The 21,596-nt window shown below is 39.1% G+C and overlaps 1 pseudogene; it reads right to left on the bottom strand.

The window, feature by feature from the left end:
- Positions 1 to 8,239: 8,239 nt before the first annotated feature.
- LOC114086397 (ATP-dependent DNA helicase Q1-like) overlaps positions 8,240 to 21,596 on the bottom strand; it is a 161,733-nt pseudogene continuing 148,376 nt past the window's right edge.

Here is a 21,596-nt window from a genome sequence, read left to right as displayed (position 1 = left end):
TAAAGCATTCGGAGGTTAAGAAGCCTGTCCAGTATTACACGTTTAATAAATGTGGGCTCTGGAATTTGACCCCTGGTCTGGCTTTAGAGCCTGAGTTCCCAGCCATCACTATCCTCCTTGGGAATAACAACCCAGAGCAGAACTCTCTAAGATGTTCCATGGTCCAAAGCAAAATGTGCCCTGAGCTTCCCCTAGCTCATAGCCCCCCACCCCCGGGAGCATTTCCAATCAGGTGGAGTTTGCTGACAACTCATATGGAAAGCAGCTACGAGGGAAGAAACTGGAAGGTAGGAGCCGACAAGAGGCCCCAAGCAGCCAGAGTAGTTTGAAGAGAGGCGCAGGGGCACGGTTGCTAGGCAACCCACCTAGGCCTCTTGGGGCTGGAGAGCCTCCTCCCAGGCTCCTCTGTTCTTTCCAACAATGGCTGAGGACACCAGCTCCTTCTCATCTAGTCTGCTGCCCCCTGAGTCAGGGCCATTCCCAGTCACGTGGTGTAAGCAGCTTGGCTTTGCTCCAAGAGCCCTGGTGGGGGCCAGATAAGAAGCCTCTGTTCAAGCTCAAGTGCAATCTCTCTCTCTCTCTGGGAGAGTTGAGTCCCTGGCAGCCAGGGATGGCAGACCCTGGCCAAGGAGGGAGTTTAGCGGAGCTCCAGCAGTGGTGACTAGCAGCTTGCTGGTGGGGCAACTATTTGTCCTTTTTTCCCTTTCACCTTCCTCAAAGGTGTCTGAATGGCCACCAGTTGTGTCCCAGGATTAAGAAAGCAAAAGAGTTACCTCCAGTGAGGTATCACAAATCTGACCTTTGCCCCTAATGGGAAATCTAAGAGGAGGCACATTAATCCCGTTACTCTCTATACTCCTTGAATAGTTTAAGTGTGATTCATTGGAGGTGAAAGGTTATTTTCACAGCCAACCATAAAAGCCAAAAAAAAAAAAAAAAAAAATGAGATCATTATAACCCAGCAAAGAGGGTCAGACCTTGTCTTCTCCCCCAGGAAATCCATCAGACACTCAGAATACAGGGTCGTCTGCCCTCACTGCCAGTAAGCCCACTGGTGTTGGCATGATTCATGGTCCAGTCTCCCCTATGGTGGCCTCCCTCGGCATCTTCCTCCTCTGCCAGTGACAAGGCAGATAGAGAGGCCACTCCTCCACACTGCTTCATTAAGCTCACAGACCAAATAGCCACCTTTTAAAACATTGAATTGCACCACTTTTAATAAACAACCTAGCTGGATGCCTCTTAGGGACCAGATTCTTGGCTTTTGGATCTTATGTATGTGACAGCCAGCCAGCATCATGCTAGAAATTATTCTGTAATAACTTTATATCATAAGAAAACATGCTCTCCCTGTCTCCAAGGAAGACTAAGCAGGAGAGCCAAGGAAACAGCTGCCACCATATACTGCACCTTGATGTCAATTTGTTCAAGTACCACTTAGTAGTAAAGGTGCCAAACTGAGTCTTCTTTGTGGTCAGACCTGGAAAGACAACTGAGAACCCTACAGCTGCCTTCTGTGGAAGATTCAAAGCACCCTTCAGCTACACTCTAATGCTTCCAAAAGTGGGGTCCAGTGCCACCATCACTGGGAAATATATGGAAGGCATCAAGTCCCCTTCCCACTTGTTTCTCTTGAGTGCAACCTAGAGTAGAATTCAGGGCTCCCCTTCAGGAAAATGAAGTCACACAAATTGAGGAGGTGGAGGATACACAAGGCTTTCAGGACTGTAAAATCTCCTACTTGATACAGGAGAAAGTTGTGCTTCCAAAATATTGTCCCTGTTCCAGAAAGCAGCAAGTAACTGTCTTCCTTTCCTCTAGTCTAGCATCCCAGGTTTGGATACCTGCGCCCAAGAGAGATGGGGACATTTTCACCTTTTCATCAGATGGAATTCTCAGGGCAGGGATGAAAACAGGGCTAGCTTGTCTTGGTAAATAGACACAGAGTTCTTACTTGGTCTCTTCCCCTACTTAACCACCCTTGGAGAAGATACCTTGCCCAAGGTCTAGTATTCCTGAGGTTGTGAGTGATCACAGGCTGACTTTCCAATGGGGCTAAATGAAAGAGATTCTGAACAACTACTATGTTCAGAAAGAAGAGTGGGGAAGTCCTTCAACTTCAAATCCCAATAGCCCTCTTCCCCAAACATTTCCATCTGATACACAGACAAATATAGAGACACATGTGTATGCATGATGACTAGTATAGCAAATCGGTTTGCTTTCCTAAGAAGGATAAAAATCTTCCTCAGTTCACCATTAGACTCTGTTCTCTACTCTCACCCCACATCCTTTGAAACCATAAATGAGGCCTGGAGAACTGAACAAAGCCAGGTGGAAAAACAGAAGTCACTCATGGGATTGGATTCAGGACATGTTGCCTCAAAATACAATTGTGGGAGATCAGAATATGCTACCCCAAAATATGCATCTTTGGCATAAAAGTCATTTGAAGTTATTTTGGGAAACCACTATAGTTCTGAAAAGTCACCCTTTTATAAAAAAAAAATCTACAAAGGAAATCTCCTTTTGTAAGCTTATTTCCTTCTCTCCACCAGGAAGAGGAGGACCAAATCATACTCTTAGCCAATGGACAGCATCCATTTAAATCTGCATAACAAACTTTTACCCTTGCTTTCCCTTGCCATCTCCTCTTAAGTGGGTCTGTCCCTACACCCATTCTATTTCAGAGAAACAAAGTGTTTAAACCTGGAGACTAAGGTAACTCATTGAGATTTACTCTAGAGATTTGCTCATTTCTCTGGGTTATCTATCTCCCATTTATACAGAAAGTATACCAGTTCCTAAAACTCCTGTTTGCTTTTCTCTTGTTAATCTGTCTTGTGTTACCAGTAGTTCCAGCTAAAAACTCATGAAGGTGGCCTGGGGTTGTAGCTCAGCTGGTAGAGCATTTGCCTAGCATGTGTGAGGCACTGGGTTCAATCCTCAGCACTACATAGAAAATATTATTTTTTAAAAAAAAATATCTTTCCTCCCCTGCACATGTCTCTCACACTCAAGGCAGAAACCAAGCAACCAGGAAAGGGAAAGAATAACACTGGAGTAGGTGCTCTAGGAGAACCTTGCTCATAAGCCTCAGAATCCTACTAGGCCCTATCAGGCCCTTGAATCCATTTGTTCTCAAAAGTGATTGGTTGAATTGTTTCCCTCAAATAAACCCTCAGTTTTCTGAATCTCCATATCTCCATATCCAATGATAGTGGCATTTGACCATCCTCCCCCGACTCCCAAAGAATCATAGGATATTTGGCAAGAAGTAGCATTTTCAATCATGCCTGGTTTTCTTCTTGGTGTTAATCATGAGGATTAGAAGGTGACATGGCAAAAGGAAAATTCCTATTTTAAATATAAATAAGAATGATATTATCTCAGTTAACATTGCTGCATAACAAGCTGTCCCCAAACTTTGTGGTTTAAAATGACAATGATTCTCTATTTTTCTTGTGAATGTGCCATACAAATAGGGCTCAGTGTAGGTAGCTCTACTCAGCATCAGCTAGAGCTGCTTGACTAGAACATGGTTCTACTTCTACCATAGCACATTCATATGGCTGGCAAGTTAGTACTTCTTCAAAAGACCCTGTCTGTGAGGTAGCTTGTGCTTCCTCATAGCATGGAGGCTAGGTGTTGAGAGTGAGTAACTCAAGAGAAGCAAGCAGAAGGTGTAGCATTTGTTTTTTTCCTGGTACTGGGGATTGAACCAGACCCTCACATATGCTAAGCAAGTGTTCTGCCCTTGATCTACATTCTCAGGTCGTTTTTTATTTTGAGATAGGGTCTCACTAAGTTGGCCATGCTGGTCTCAAATTCTTGGGCTCAAGTGACTCTTGAGTAGCTGGGACTATAGGCATGTGCCTCTATGCCCGGAAGATGTGTCCTTTTTTAATAACCTAGTCCCAGAAGTCACAAAGCATCACTTCCCCCTACCATATTATAACTAAATGCAAAAAGTTCAAATTCTTGATGAACTTGAAGTCAATGGGCATGACCAAAAGATGAAGGAATGGAGAAAGATTCATCACCCACAGAGAGTAAGAAGAGCTTCAGAGTTATTTGCACAGAGCATATTAGATGGGAAGTCCCTGAACATGGGAACTTTATCCTGAGGCCTATACATATTCATTTCAAGAGTGGGTGCATTCTTGAGCATAATCAGTTCAGAATCAGAGAGCACATGGTAAAGGGTTAAAATGGAAGACACAAACATTTCTGGGCATGCTCAGTTCAGACTTGCAAAGAGCAGACAGGAATCCTGCTGGATATACTCAGTTCAATGTTAAAATGAGCCAAGTTTTCTCTAGGAACCTAAAAGAAAAACCAAAAAATGGCTCCATGATCTTGGAGATCAGGTCTGGTTCTTCCTAAGTTTCTCCAAAAAGTTGTAGCTGAAACAAGAGAAAGGATACTTTGTGTGCTAATGTAGGAATTTGCCACCAAAGGTGCCTGTCTTGCTTGGCAGCTAACATGACCATTCACATCCACAAGAAGAAAATACAGATCCTCCCTATGGGTGAGAGCCACATTGTAAGAAGAGCTTATTAGATGGGAGACCCTGTGGCAGCAGTTTTTGGGAAAATACAACCAGCCATAAACATCAATTATAACTAATATATATTGAGTCTCAATAGATGCAGAAAAAGAATTTGACAAAATACAGCATCGTTCATGTTCAAAACACTAGAAAAACTAGGGATAGTGGGGACATACCTCAACACTGTAAAAGCTACATATGTTAAACCCAAGGCCAATATCATTCTAAGTGGAGAAAAATTGAGAGCATTCCCTCTAAAAACTGGAACAAAACAGGGATGCCCTCTTTCACCACTTTTATTCAATATAGTCCTTGAATCGCTAGTCTGAGCAATTAGGCAAAAGAAAAAAATTAAAGGGATACAAAGAGGAAAAGAAAAGCTCAAATTATCACTATCTGCTGATGACATGATTATATATTTAGATGACCCAAAAACTCCACCAGAAAACTTCTAGAACTCATAAGGAATTCAGCAAAGTGGTAGGATATAAAACTTAACACAGATAAATCAATTGCGTTCTTATACATCAGTGATGAATCAGCTCAAAGAGAAATTAGGAAAACTATCCCACTATGTACTATATTCTAGATTCTAGGCAAAGTGTTTAATATGAGTTCTCAAATCTTACCACAAGCCAATAAGGTATAAAAATCACATTTTATAGATGAGGAAAACTGAGGCTTAGAGGGAGATTAAATAATTTATCTTCTTGAAAATCACAAAGTTGGACTATGCATTCAGATCCACATGGGCCTAGTGCAGAACCACAACCATTACACAGCATGAATTCAGAACTCAGCGTCACTAGGTGGTGTCGGCGTGTCTGGGGACTGGCTCCCACACTTATGGGGGGAAAGCTGCTGCCCCTTTAAAAGACTGTAGTAATATATCTTCGGAGTTATTTTTCTTTTATTTCAGCTAAGGCTCTTTGGGGAAACTTACAAGAACCAGCCAAAATCACCATGTCATTCTGACTCATTCTTTTTTAGGTGAACTGGAGAAAACTTTGCTTATTACAATGCTAAATTCTCTACCCAGAGGCAAATGTGCCCTGTCATTTCTTTTGAACATGTCATGATGGTTTTTTCCAATAAGATATGTCTCAGTTTCCTTTGTTCAAGGGGAGAACACTGTTTTGAGTATTATCTCCAGTGCTTTCCTCACTTGCTGAGAGTAATTAATCTCTTTCCACTTTTTTACCTTCTGGTTGTGTATTCTGACTTTGCACTTGCTAAGATGCGAACCCACTGCATTTGGTTACAAGAAGTCCCTATCTTCCTCCTGGCGACACTACTAGCTGAGAGGATCCCAAAGGCATCTGGATAATATAATAAACCCATAATTTCCCCTCTTTTGAGATATTCTTTTGCTTTGGATTCTCATCTTCTCAGAAATTGGTGACATTCAGTCCATGACCATACCACCCTGCACTCACTCTATCTCATCTGGTCTCAGAAGCTAAGCAGGGTTGGGCCTGGTCAATATTTGGATGGGAGAAGCTACCGCTGCTCAGATGCCAGTAAACAGGCAGTGGCGGGACCAAAGCACGGAGACAGACCCTTTTCCCTCCCCTTCTCCCGATTCTCTCTCCACCCCTCCTCTTAACCCTGGCTTTCCTCTCTCTCTCTCCTATTCTTCCTCTTCCTTTTTATTTTTATTTTTTTCCTTTTGGTACTAGGGATTGAACCCAGGGGCACTTAACCACTGAGCCACATCCCCAGCCCTTTTAGAGAGAGGGTCTTACTGAGTTTCTTAGGGCCTCACTGCTGAGGCAGGCTTTGAACTCATGATGCTCCTGCCTCAGCCTCCCCAGCCACTGGGATTCAGGCATGTGCCACTGTGCCTGGCTTCTCCTATTCTTCTTTCTCCACCTCTCACTCTCATCTGACATTAGCAAAGCAAAGGAGACAGTTGCCAGTAAATTGATTGCATTCTTGGGCACACTGCTTCCCAGCAGGCCCTTCCTTTGAATGAAGACTGAGGAGATCCAGCCACATGTCCCCCAGTACCAGGCTGCTTGGTCCAAAGGGTCCAAAGCTAAAAATGAATGATCCTAAGAATTTCCTCTGGTAGCCACTTGAGCCCAGAGAGGAACCAACTCATTTATAGACACTCCTTTCAGACTCTGGTCACAGAAGACCCCTTGCTGAGAACTTCAGGAAACATGAAATTTGCAGGACACCAAAGCTGTCCCCATCCATGTGGTATCCTCAGAACAACACGGTATCCTTCCAAAGCTTAGAAACCTCGAGTGAACGTTCTGCCAAACATTCACTGCCTCCAAGGAATCGGGGACATCAAAGGTCAGAGGTGTTTGTGTGGAAAGGCCAGATCTCTGGCATCCTCTGCCCTTTATAAGAATGAAACTTACAAATAAAAAATTTTTTAAAAAGAATGAAACTTTCCTTCTGCAGAAGAGCCAATCAAAATATTTGATGTGTCACCATGTCTCTTGATTCTTTTCCCCATAGCTTACATATCCTAGTTCCTTTGAATGTCAGGCCTCTGATAGAGTTTACAGACACAAAACTAGCCTTGTCTTCCCTCTCTGGATGTATCTTCTTTTGCCAGTGTCTCTCTTATATAATTATCTCTTGCTATCTGCACCCCCACCCCATACAGATACCCAAATCCACAGATGCCCAAGTCCCTTCTATAAAACAGCATAGTGCTTGCATATAACCTACATGGCTTCACTCATAATCTTCAAATCATCTCTAGATTACTTAAACCTAATGCAATATGAATTCTGAGCAAATAGTAGTTGCATTGTTTAGGGGCTAATGCAAGAAAAAAGTCTGTACATATTCAATACAGACACAATATTTTGGTGAATATTTTTGATCTGCAGTTGGTTAAGTCTGTGGATATGGAACCCACAGACATGAAGAGCCAACTGCATCCAGAATTAATTCCACACATAATTCATTTTCCCATTTCTTATTGCAACTGATACCAGCAACCTGCATAATAAATACTCTCTACATTGGATGTATTTGCAAGCGTCAGCTCCTTCTGGACAAAACTGTCCTTGCATAATTTACTTCAGGTTTATGTCACATTCAAAATTTCTCCTCACCTGTTTGACCAGTGGGACCATTACTTCTCTAATCTCTCTCTTAATACTCTATGCATTTTTATTAGCACAACTGGTGGTGACATTGACTTGTTGGTAGCCATATCACATTCCTGATGCACAGTGAGCTTACAACAAGAATTGTATAATTTTGTAAAATTTTAACAAAAAATTTAAATCATGTTCACATTAACTCCTCAGGATATCCTAAGGGCCTTTGCTAGAGCTGTTGGAGTCAGGTATGAGGATAAGGAGTGCTGAGAAAGGAAGCAGAGACATCAGAGTTCACAGTGGAGAGGTGCACATTGTGTTTGAGAAGTCAGAACCAGAAACTGAAGTTAGAGAGTCAGGGAGCTGAATGCCCTATGCAAATCAAGGAGACAGGAAAAAATTCTCAATCCCTGGATCTGAAGTCAGGTGGAGTCTTGTCACCATGGCAACTTGCTCTATGGAATATGTAAGAATGATGTTGAGTTTGAGTGGAGGATAGGATGCAAGAGAAACCACGAGGGTGAGTACAGAGGCCATCTAAATGGCTGGGCTCTTGAACAGGCCTCGTTCTTAAAGTGATTTACCAGACAGATCCTCTGAAACCTGGATCTGACATGGCTTAATCCATGTCCACAAGTTTCCCCAATCTGTCAACAGGAAAAAAGAAAACATGGAGGCTTTGATATAACATGTTTCCACAGATCCTATGCTGGCTCCTGGTGATCACCACTCTCTTTTCTGTCAAATTATCTAACTTGTCATCTCTACTGAGATTTTGTAGAGGATTAACACTGCAGTTAGTTAATGTGGTTTCTAGAAACAAACTTTAAAAAACATTAGATTTGCTTGTCTCCCGTCATGCAGTCCCTCTTTCTCCATATGCTTTATAGATAGCCAAGGATTTTGAGTGCTCTGTGATGTAATTCATCTGCTCTTAAAAGCTTCACTCTCTTCATGCAATTTGATCTTTCCCAACTCCTCTCCAATCCTTGGATGACGTTTTCTCTCAATGTGTTTATTCTGCAAATTTTCAGCTTGGAGATCCTTGTCCCTGATGGAGTAGAGAAGAAAACAGGAAATGAGCAGCGCTGCTCACCCTGTTGTCTGCCAACATTACGTCACCTGCTCCTGGCCTTTATTTCTTCATTGCTTTTGATCCCTGTGTGGCTTCTTAAAAGCCTTATTTGTGCCCGTAGCATTTTCCAAGAGCCTTTGTTCTGGAATTTCACCTTTCTGGCATGAATCTATCAGATTTGACAATCTTTTGTGTTTGTCTTGAACTATATGCCTATATTTTTCCAAAAGAATATGATACCACTTATATTCTACTTAGCAACTCTTCTATTCCTCCTGACTGAGGCATCTTCCCTCCAGAGCCTCTGGCTTTGAGATCTTACCTCTGCTTTTCTGGCTTTAGCATTGAGCCTTCATAAGCCCTGATCACATACCAGCAGGCAGTTCTAGAGGGACAGAGAACAAAAGAGTATGGCTTAAAAAAGAAACCTCAGTCTCAAGGGGGTGGGATTAAAAGAAAAAGGGAAAATGAGAATAGTTAAGGAAAATTAAGGTACTTGCTAACTTAATTTCCCTGGTTACCTATGGAAAATGCAGATTCTTGGTCTTACTCTGAACGTCTTGAATCTCTTAAGAAAGAAGCCAAAGCATTCACTGTTATATAATTTCAGCAGTTGTTTTTTGGTGTACCAACACCAGACAACCTCTTAACTAGAGGCCAGAGGAAGCACCGCAGAGCTTGATGGCCAAGATGGGCTGGAAACTCAAAGCCTGACCTTTTCTCTGTACCACTACCACTATGAATTGCACCCCTTCTAATTCCAAAGAAATCTTTCAGCCTGGGTCAAAAGGGAGTTCAACTTTAGAAGAAACAAGACTTTAACTGAAGTATTTAAGGAGAAAGTTGTAGGGTTCCGTTGTAGAATTCAATTTTTTTATTGACATATTAGACTGATTCTTCTTTCATTATTTATCTTCTTAAATCATCCCCATTTAGTAGGAAGAGAACTCAGTACATAAACGTACTCTATGATTATATCCAGGCTTTTTAAAAATAAATATATTTGTTAGTGTAGTATATTTTCACAAAATAGTGGGGTTCATTTTGACATACCCATAAATACATATAACATAGATACCAGAGCTTTTGACAGAGAAAATGTGTTTCAGAGCCAGGCAGGCCTGCACTGGAGCACTGTGTCTTCCTAATAGTCTTTATTCAGCTTGTCTACCTATGTATGACCTTATTCAACCTGTTTAACTATATATGCAAAAAGGGGACAATAACATTAACCTTGATATTAGAGAAAACCAAATGAATTCTTACATTCCTTTTTCTCCCTAAGGAAAATGTATGTCCAGATACTAACAATTGTTTCCCATTCCATGGAGGTTTTTAAGGAAAACATCACATCCAACTTGATACAATAGAAAATGGCTGAAGACAGCCCAAAGCTCCAAGACGAGATGGACTGATTTCTTGAGTGGAGTTCTACTTGAAGATTTGGCTTCAATTAATTATTCACTACCTGTCCTAATCAATTGTTGCTTATTAGAATTTCAGAATTAGTTTTCCTAATAAGAATCTAAAAATTAGAAAATTCTGTATTTTGCAACATATTCTGGAATTCTTTTGCTTTTGGAATAGGAAGGCTATGGGATTTTAGAGTTTTCCTTCAAACAAATTCCTTTCTTTTGTATAATATTTTAATCTTTGTAACTGCAGTGTGGATGATAGTGAGCTATCCTGGAAGACTGTATCATTAACCATAGTTCTGTTTTTTAACTATGAGTGCTGACCCACTGACAATCAAAGCTCTAGTTACCCATCTATACATCTATGAGCTTTAGAGCATCTAGTTTGAATTAATTGGTCATTTTCCCTGAACTCCAGCAACCTTTTAATATCTCTTCTAACACTGTTTTCAGACTGTTAGAAAAAGTCTCAGATCTCTCAGGGAGATTTAGGGGATTAAAAAAGGGTTTGAGTTTTTGGTCATGTCTTTTATTTAAACAATATATTTGCTACCTTGGTTAATTAGGACTTTTGTAATTATCACAGACCAGGAGACAACAATAATTTGTTTCTCACAGTTACAGGAGCTGGGAAGCCCAAAACCAAGGTGACAACAGATCCAGTGTCCAGGGAGGTGGCACTTTCTGGTTTTCAGAGACCCAAAATTATATTCTCGCATGGAGGAATAAGAGATAGCTAGCTCTTTGGCCTTTTCTATAATGGCACCAATCCCATTCATGAAGACTTCAGCTCCATGACCTAATTATCTCCCCGACCATCACGTTGGGATTTAGGTTTCAACATAGAATTTTGAGGAGTCACTAACAGCCAGTTCACTGCAGACTCATTAATTAGATGGTAAGGCTGTAGAACAGAATCTAAGAACACAGCTTGCTGCCAAACCCTGCAGTGAGAAAAGCGGCCCAGAGTGTGACCAATTCAGCCTCTGGCACTGGAGAAGAGTTAATGGGGCAGCTCACACAGGAAGTGTCAAAGTGCTAGCTGAGGGTGGGACAACGTTGCAGACTTCAAGCAAGAAGCCACATTTTCTTCGGACATGGGAGCTTAAAACATCCTTCTTATCTCTGTTGCAGAGAGAGGGCAGCTGGGGGGCGGGCTCTGGTAAGCAAGTCGTTCTCATTAGCAGCCAGCCATTTTTATTAATAGGTAAAGGAAACAGCCAATACCTTGCCGGGCACAAGGGAGAAAGGCAGAGCTGTTTGGAGACAAGAAAAAGATTTTGACAAGTGACCTGGGGACAACAGCTGCAGGGAACCTACAGAAGAGGATACAAACTGCTTTGGAGCACAAACTTGCTTCAGCCTTTTCTGTTAAGGCCAACCTACTCATCCACAGTGAGGAGGAGTAGAGACGGATGTCAAAACCCACTGTGAATTCTTTATGGTTCTTGCCATTAACCACATGTACCAAATTGAATGTGATTTCAATTAACGATTTCAACCCTCCTCAATTAAACCTCTCCATGAACAATTTTGAATACATTTAAATGGAAACCCTAGGCCAGGTGAACCCTTCTCATTACAGTTAAGGCTCTGATGTCAAGAAGAGTAAAATCCAGGTAATCTGAGCTTTCCCATATCCGCTTGCTCTCAAAATCCTCTTAGACATAATTCCCAAGATTCCTAGGTCTTAGAAAGAGAAGAGAAGCAGACATACTCTGTTAAAATCAGGAGGAGCTTCCAGATGATTTTGGTTAATGGTTTCCTCAGGAAACTTTCTATTTAAACTCTTTTATTTCAGTCAGGAATTTTAAGTAGGAAGTGAGAAGCAAGAAAGAAGCATTAGTTAAAGAAGAAGATGATCAAGGAGGCACAAAACACTTGCAACTACCCGCTAAAACAAGTAACAAAATACACAGTCATTCAAACACAATAGAAGGTTAGTTATCACAGTCCAAGTGAGTGTCCTTCTCAGTGGAGGTTGATTTGTCCCCACACCCACCAAGGTCATGCAAGAACTCCAGATGGCAGGGAATCTTCCACCTTCAACGAAAGGTTTTGATATGAGGTGTCCTCCAATTAGTGTCCTATCCAATGTGGTAGGAATGTTCAGAGATAAAAATAATTAGATTATGAAAGTTGTAACCCAATCAGTGAACTAATCCACTAGATTAATAATTTAAATGAATCCATTTAAATTATTAATTTACTGGGTGATAAGTATAGGCAAGTGGGGTGTGGCTGAAGGAAGTAGGTCACTAGAAGTGTCTCCTTAGGAGTCGTATATTTTGTCCCTGCTTCCTCTTTCTCTCTCTGCTTTCTGGCTGCCATGAGCTAAGCAACTTTCTTCTATGGCTCCCATCCGCCATGATATTCTGACTCATTTCTGGCCCAGAGCTGTGGAGTCAGCTGACCATGAACTGAGACCTCTGAGATGGAGCCAAAAGAAATGTTTCCTATTCTAAGTTGTTCTTGTGTCACTCATTTCTGTCACTGCAACAAAAAGCTGACTAATACAGTTTCTAGGGTCAGCATAATTGTTCCTCATCCCAGGGAAAAGAGGATGGAGGAGGTTTCCAGGAGATATCTATGGAACATCCCTAGTAATGGCACCTTTATCTTCTGTTCATATTCCGTTGGTCAGCACTCAGTCACAGGGCATCCCCTAACTACAAGGGAGTTAGGAAATGTGGTCTTAGCTGCCTGCCCAAGAATATGAGGAAACGGGGTTTTGTCAACAGACTATGACACAGAAGTTGCAAAAATCTATTGACCCCATGCACACAATCAGGTGTACTGATTCTTTACTGAAAACCAAGAAATGGTTATGTTTACAATAAAAAGAGTAATGTAAGAGCTACTTACTAGGTTCTATTACCTATGTTAAGTGTACACATTAACTTATTTAAAGTAACCCTGATTTTGCAGACCAGGGAACTGAGGCTGAGCAAGGTTAACTCATCTGCCCAGGGCCCCATGGTAAGAGTTGAGATTTGAACCCAGGATGTCTGACTCCAATGCCCATGCCCTTAACCACCTCATTATACAATCATCCCCACCTGACAGAAGAACCAAAATTTAAATTGCAATCTGCTCCAGAGTTAAGCCAGGGTTCTCCTATTTTTCAATACCAGGAAAAGGAAGGAATGATCTTCAGATTTTTGAAGATTCTCAAGTGTCTGATCTTGAAATAGAAAAGCAGAAGAGCCTTTGGCCAACTTTAGAAATCCTTCGAACTCCTTGGATTCTGCCACTGAAGCCTAGCCTGAGCCTTTCTGGGTTATTTTTAGTTCTTACCAGGCACCATTTCCTGGATCAGTGAAACAGGTTTAAACATCCTTATGAGGTTTTTGGACCTATGTCCAAAATTTTTTTTTTAACTGAGTGAGAAAGAAATGCAGCTAAACCATAAGGCAAAGATATCTAAAATAAGAGGTCAGCACTTACACAATAAAAGAACAGAGCAACTAAAGCAGGCGGGTTTTGTTATGGCTGGCCTCCTACAGGGCTAAAAATCCTCTGGGAAACTTCACTCATTCCAGGAGTCTGTGGTCCCTGACCTGAGCCTGAAGGTCATGTCCTTTACTTAGCTCCCTTTCCCAATAGTCTGAACCAAAGGCAATGCAGACCCTTAAACTCCCAAACACTCTTATAATCTTTGTGGCTTGACCTTTATTAACTACCCACATATAACTCACCTGCCCAGGGCCTCATGGCCAATACCTAATTAGTCACTCAGGCTAAAATCAAGATATGGGAGTAGAGATATACACCAGAAATCCCAGGTGATCCAGTTGAAGCACCTCCTCTCCTAAGGAGGTTGTTGGAGAAAAACTATCACCTTTCCCCTCTCCTTTTAATCCTCCAGGCACTACCTCTCTGACTCCATACTAAAGTTACTATGCCTCATAGTATATCTGGAATGTGGATGGAATCCTTGCCTCCCATTATAACCTCGGAAAGAAAGAGGTAAAGGCAAACAAGCTTACCTGTCACCTTCCCTATGGCTATTTCCTCCTGATGAGAAAGAGAATAAAGTAAGATTGTTACTAGAATATGGTAAGGTGTGAACAACGCTCAGTGGTGGGAACAAGGGTGATCAATCTATTATTCTATGTAAGCATTTTGTAATATTTTAATATTTAAGGATAAATCAGATATCACCAGGAAAAGCTAGACCAAGTTTCTCGTTTCCATTTCCAATGCTACTACTCAGTGGCCGTGTGGACAACCCAGATGGAAAGTGAGGCTGGAGTGCTCTGATGGGCATGAAGAGTTCACTGCCCTGGGTGCTGGGTATGTGCCCAAGGTTATTTTCCTTTATGCCATTCCACACCTTCTTTATATTGTTCCAGGTGAGTTTTTATGTATTCCAATTCATCCTTTCAGTCTGTCCCAAAGTAGTTCTAGCAAAAGTATAATCATTTTCCTATTAATAAGTTCATAAATCATCTAACAAGGTAATACCTTGGTTCCTGAGAGGGGCAGATGTTTCCCTTCCCTTGTGTAAATTTTCTCCGGGAAGATTGCCCATGTCTTTTGTTAGATCTATTCATTGACAATCTGTATTGGTGGCTTTATAAATGATAACTTTGTAAAAGTAAAATTTCTGGTAAATAGAAATGGAACTGACTTTTGTGTATAGATATTATAACTGTGAACTTGTTAACCTCTTTTATTGACCATAATTATTTTTAATTATTTATTTATTTTTATTTTTACTTCCCATGTGAACAATTATATCATCTGCCAACAATGACAGTCTTGAAGTCTCTTATTTCCTCTTTATTACTCATTGTACCAATCAGGACATCTAGAACCATGTCGACTGGAAGTAATGATACCACAGCTGACTTTCCAAGTTTTTTTCATGGTTTTTTTTTAAAGGTCAGGAAGGTTGAGGTATAATTGACATACAGTGAAATGCATCCTTCACAGATGTACAGATCTTTGTGCAACTAGAACCACAACCAAGATGTAGAATGGTTCTATTACCCCAAATTCTCCGGGGTTACCATTGCATTCCCTACCCCCAGTTCCTGGCACTCGCTGATCTGCTTTTTGTCCTTAAAGATTTGCTTACATCAGTATTTCATTGCCTTTTGTAACTGAATGGTATTCCATTTTAATGCTCTAAAACAACTCTTTTCTATCTATTCAGTTTACAGACATTGGGGTTGTGTCTTGTATGGGACAGTGATGAATAAAGCTGCTGTAAGTATTTATGTACAAGATTTTTGTGGACATGTGTCTGAATTTATTTTGGGTAAATACATAGGAGTAGGATTGCTGAGCTATACAATAAGTGTCTATTTAACTTCATAAGAAATTGCCAAACTGCTTCCTGAAGTTGTTGTACTAGCAAAGTGGCAACGTATGAGATTTCAGTTGCTTCACATTCTTGCCAACACTTGGTATTTTCAGATTTTAGAAAATGTCATCCATTCTTGTAGGCAAATCGTGGTATTTCCTTGTGATTTTAATTTCCATTTCCCTAATGACTAAGGATTCTGAGCATGTCTTCATGGGCTTATTTGCCATCCATATGGCTTCTTTACTAAAGTATCTATTAAACTTCTTGTCTATTTTTAAAACCTGAGTTTTTATCTTTGTATGATTGAGTTTTCAAAGTTCTTCATAAACTCTGGATAACTGTCCTTCTCAGACTTCTGTTTTTCAAATTACCACCCCCAAATCTTTACCTTATATTTCTCTTTTTTCTTTTCTTGGCAGTACTGGGGATTGAACCCAAGGCCTTGGTCATGCTAGGCCAGTGCTTTTCCAGTGAGTTACATCTCCAGCCCTTTTTTAAAATTTTGAGATAGGGTCTCAAACTTGAACTTACAACCCTCCTGCCTCAGCCTCCTGAGTAGCTGGAATTACAGGTGGGTACCACTGCACCCAGCTTTCTTTTTATTTTCTTAATAGTGCCTTTCAAAAAGCAGAATTTTTCCTTGTAGTAAATTTATTTTATTCACTTTGTCTTATGGTTTGTTGCTTTTTTTCTCCGTTACAAATCTTTTCCTAATCCAAGTTCCCAAAGAATTTCTTCTATGTTTTCATGTAGGATGTTTAAAGTGTTTGGTTTTTATATTTCTTTGTGTGGTCTTTCCAGTGAATTTTTTATATGAGCTAATTGTGGATGGAGATTTCTTTTGTGGATTTGTTTTGGAAATTACTGTGTTCTCTAGATAACCACAAACACTTATGATAACCATACCAACAACCAATTCTCCAACTCTCCAGGTACCAAGAGGGTATCCAATAATTAATTATATTCTAATATTAACTACCTAGAGTTTACATCATACCTGCATATAAAGGACTCAGTCCTACAAGACTATCTTCCAAACACATGCCAATCATAAGTTCCAGGCCTCTGGTACTTTAGAGGAACCAGCTATAAATTAGAGATTCTCAAGTCTCCTTCTTTGGGCTGGATAATTTACTAGAACAAGTCACAGAATTCAGGAAAACGGCTTACTTATGATTATTATACAACAAGATTATACAATAATTACTGTTTATTACAATAGACACAGCCAGATAGATGAGATATATAGGGCAAAGAATGGAGAAGGGATGCTGAGCTCCCATACATTCTCCAGGTGGGCCACCCTCCCAGCACCTCCATGTTTTCACCAGTCTGGAAGCTCTCGGAACCCTGTTGTTTAGGATTTTATGGAGGTTTCAGTACATAGGCATGCTTGACTAATCTTTGGCCATTAATGGCTGAATTTAATCTCCTGGTCCCTCCCTCCGGAGGTCAGGAAGTGAGGATACAAATTCCAAACTTCCAGTTAAGCTTTGGTCTTCCTGGTGACTAGACACCAATCTGAAGCTACCTAGGAGCCCATCCACCTGTCATTTCATCTCATCATACAAAAAGACAACCATCACTTGGGGGATTTTAAAGCTTTTACAGCTCTTATGCCAGGAACTGGGGGAAAAAACCCAAATACTATAACAAAAAAAACGTTCCTGTCACTCTGGAAATTACAAGAATTTCAAGAGGTTTGAGCCAAGGAACAGGAACAAAGATCAAGTATGTATTTCACAATATTGTAACAAGGGATGCCCAATTTTTCCAGCATCATTTATTAAAAAGAATATTTTTTCTCTATTGTATTACCACTGCACCCATTAAAAATCAGTTTTATAAGTACATTGCAAAGGTACACACATACACCCAGAGATACATGCTATTTGGTTTTGTTGCTCTCTATATGTATCCTGTTACCATGACCATGCTGTCTCAATTACTGTATCTTTATATTAAATCTAGAAGGGAGAACTTACAAGTGCTCCAACTTTGTTCTTTTTTTAAAAAAATAACTTTAGCTATTTTAGGTCCCTAACTTTTCTACATAAACTGTGGAATCATATTGACTATTTCCATAAAAATGCCAGCTATTTTGATTATGACTGCGTTGAATCTATAGACTAATTTGGGGACAATTGACATCTTAACCATATTGAGTTTTTTTTTTGGTTTTGTTTTGTTTTTTATGGGCAGGGTATAACTCTTCCTTTATTTAGATCTTCTTTGCTATTTCTCATCATAGTTTTGTCATTTTCAGCACACAAACCCAGCTAATATTTCTAAGATTTATCTCTAGTATTTATGTCTTATATACTATAAATGATTCTATTTTCTAGATTCTGATTTCCAAATGTTTGTTGCTAGTAAAAAAAAAATACACTTCAGTTTTATATATTGACTTTATATCCTGTGATCTCGCTAAATTTACTTGTTGGATCTAACAGTATTTTTATTATGTTTTGAAATGTAGGGGTTAGTTTCTGCATATGCAATCATGTTGTTTATGAAGAAAGATAATTTCATTTATTCCCTTAAAATCTGTATCCTTTTATTTCTTTCTCTTGTTTTGGCTGGGCCCTCTGGTATGATGTGGATAGTGTAGATCTTTGGTAAATGATTTTTTTAAAAAATCAACTGAGAAAGTTACCTTTTATTACCAGTTTTCTGAGAGCTGTTAATATGAAGATACACTGAATTTTTTCAAATGATGTTTCGGCATCAAGAGAGAGAATAAGCTGGGCATGGTGGTGCATACCTGTAATTCCAGCAACTCAGGAGGATGAGGCAGAAGAGTCATAAGTTTGAGGCCAGCCTGAGCAATGTAGTCAGGCTCTAAGGAACTTAGTAAGATGCTGTCTCAAAATAAATTTTTTAAAAAGGGCTGGGGATGTAGCTCAGTGTAAAGTGTCCCTAGATTCAATCCTCAGTATGAGAGAGAGAGAGAGAGAGAGAGAGAGAGAGAGAGAGAGAGAGAGAGAGAGAGAATAGTTGCTTGTTTTTAGTCTATTAATAAGGTGAAAGAGACTTATTTTTAAATTTTGAAACTTTACATCCCCAGAATAACTCCATTTGCTAAGATATATTGTGCTTTTTATATATTGCCGAATTCAACTTGCAAATATTTTGTTACAGGTTTTTGTGTCTATGTTCATGAGGTACATTGAGCTTTAGTTTTCTGATGCTATAATGTCTATTCATAGTTTTAGTATCAAGACACTATTAGCTTCATAAAATAACTTGAAAAGTGTCCTTTTCTGTTTTCTGGAAAACTTTGTTTAGAATTGGTGTTATTTCTTCCCTAAGTGTTTGGTAAAATTTGCTAGTGACACTATCTTTTTTAATTGCTACATTAAATATTCCCTCAAAAGTTAGCATCTTAAAAAAATAAACATGGAAGTCTTAACCAGAGATTAGTCAAGCAAATAAATAAATAAATAAATAAAGGTCAGCCAAATTACAGAAGAAGTAAGTCAAACTTTCCCTGCCTGCAGACAACATGATCTTAGATATAGAAAACCTAAAGACTCAATGAACTGTTAGAACCAATAAATTCAGTAAAGTTGCAGGATATAGGACCAACATACAAAAATCAACAGCATTTCTATATACCAACAACAAACATCTGAAAACAGAAACCAAGAAAAGCAATACCATTCACAATAATTTTTTTTAAAAAAAATGAACAACAACAAGAACAATAAAAAAAATAACCTAGGAATAAATTTAATCTAGCAGGTGAAAGACCTCTACAATGAAAACTTTGGAATGCTGATGGAGTTAACTGAAGAGTATACACACACACACACACACACACACACACACACACACACAAATGGGAATACATCCCATGTTCATGGATTGGAAGAATTAATATTGTTAAAATGTCTGTATTACCCAAAGCAATCTACAGATTCAATGTAATCCCTATCAAAACACTATTGGCATTCTTCACAGAAATAGAAAACATACCAAAATTCATATAGAACTTAAAGAGATTCCGATAGTCAAAGAAATTTTGATCAAAATAAAATGAAAACAAAGCTAGACACTTCATAATGCCTGACTTCAAAACATACTACAAAACTATAGTAAACCAAAACAGTAGGATACTGATATAAAAACAGACACAAAGACCAATGAAACAAAGTGGAGAACCCAGAAATAGATCCACAAATTTATAGCAAGCTGACAAAGGCACCAAGAATATACACTGGGGAAGGCTAATTTATTCAATAAATAGTGTCAGGAAAACTGGATATCCATATGCAAAAGAATGAAACTAGACCTATATCTCTCTTCTTACACAAAATTCAACTCAAAATTGATCAAAGACTTAAATTTAAGACCCAAAACTACACAAATACTTGTAAACATGGTTAAAATTATTTAGAACATTGATATGGACAAATTTTTTATGGATATAACTTCAAAAGTCAGGAAATAAAAGCAAAAATTGACAAATGTAATCACATCAAACTGAAAAGCTTTTGAATGGCAAAGGAAATAATCAACAGTGTGAAAGGGGAATCTACACAAAAAGGGAAAAAAATATTCACACACTATACATCTAACAAGGGGTTAGTATCCCAAATATACTAGGAACTCAACTCAATAGCAAAATCATCATCATCATCATCATCATCATCATCATCATCATCATCATCATTCAGTTAGAAGTTGGCAAAGGATAGACAACTCCCAAAAGAAGACATTCAAATGGCCAATAGGCGTACGACAAAATGCTTGACATTACTATTCATCAGGGAGATGCATATTGAAACACAATGAGATACAACTTCATTCCAGTTAAAGTGGCTGTTATTAAAAAGAGAAAAGAGAAATGCTGACATGGGTGTGGAAAAAGGGGAACTCTTATGCACTGTTGGTAGGAATATAAATTAGTTCGGCCACTATGGAAAATTGTATGGAGGCTACTCAAAAAACTAGAAATATGACTACCATATGATCCAGCAATCCCACAAATGGTTGTGTATCCAAAGAATATGAAATTAGTATATTGAAAAAATATTGCACTTCCATGTTCATTGTAGTATTATTAATAATAGCCAAGATGTGGAATCAACTTAACTGTTCGTTGACTGATGAAATGGTACACTATTTAGCAGTAAAAAACACAATGACATTCTTTCATTTGCAGCCACATGGATGATTCTGGAGGACATTATGTTAAGTAAAATACAAATACCATACATTCTTATTTATATAAGGAAGCTAAAAAAGTTGATCTCATAGAAGAAGAGAGTTGGCAGTAACTGAATAATACCTAAAGCTGGGAAGGATGTGGGAATGGAGAGAAGATGGCAGGTACAGGAGTGTAGTTGGAGAGGAGGAATAAATTCTAATTTCTCTAGCACAGTAGAGTAACTATGGTTGACAATAATTATATATCTCTTTTGAATGTTCCTAACACAAAGAAATGATAAATGTTTGAGGTGGTGGATATGCCTCTTATTCTGATATTATTATTACATGTATCAAAATATCACACTGTGCCCAATCAATATGTACAATTATTATATTTTAATTAATAAATTAATTGTTTTTATTAATTTAATAAATTAATATGTGTTAAAATAAATTTAATTTAATAAATTAATTGTTTTAATTGATAAATTAATTAGTATGTTTAAAAATACTATCAGTTTCTGTGGTTTAGGAATTTGGAAGCAGCTTAGCTGGGTGGTTTGGGTTGAAGATTTCTCATGAGGTGGTAGTCAAGCTGTAAGTCAGGGAAGAGACATCTCAAAATCTGACTGGAGCTGTAGGATCTACATCCAGGCTTACCCACATGGTTGTTGACAGCCTTCTCTTCCTTGTGGGTTGTTGGACTGAGGGCCTCATTTTCTCACCATACTATGTGGGTCTTCACACCAGGGCTACTCCCAACGTGACAGCTTGCTGTGCATAGAGTGAGTAAAGAGAGACAACCCAAAACAGAAGCCAGTGTACCTTGTCTCATAAGTGATAGCTCATTCCTTCCTGTCCCCCATATTCTATTTGTAAGAAATAAGTCTGTAAACCTTTAAATTCTCAAGAAGAAAGTATATAATGTTGGAAATATCAGCAGATGAGGAGTTTGGGGGGCCATCTTAGAGACTGCCTATCATACCATCTCTATCAAGAGTTTTCCTTTAAATTTCCT

This window comes from Marmota flaviventris, chromosome 5 (assembly GCF_047511675.1).
Source record: "Marmota flaviventris isolate mMarFla1 chromosome 5, mMarFla1.hap1, whole genome shotgun sequence".
Classification (NCBI taxonomy): Eukaryota; Metazoa; Chordata; class Mammalia; order Rodentia; family Sciuridae; genus Marmota; species Marmota flaviventris.
This window is presented reverse-complemented; position numbering and strand designations above follow the sequence as displayed.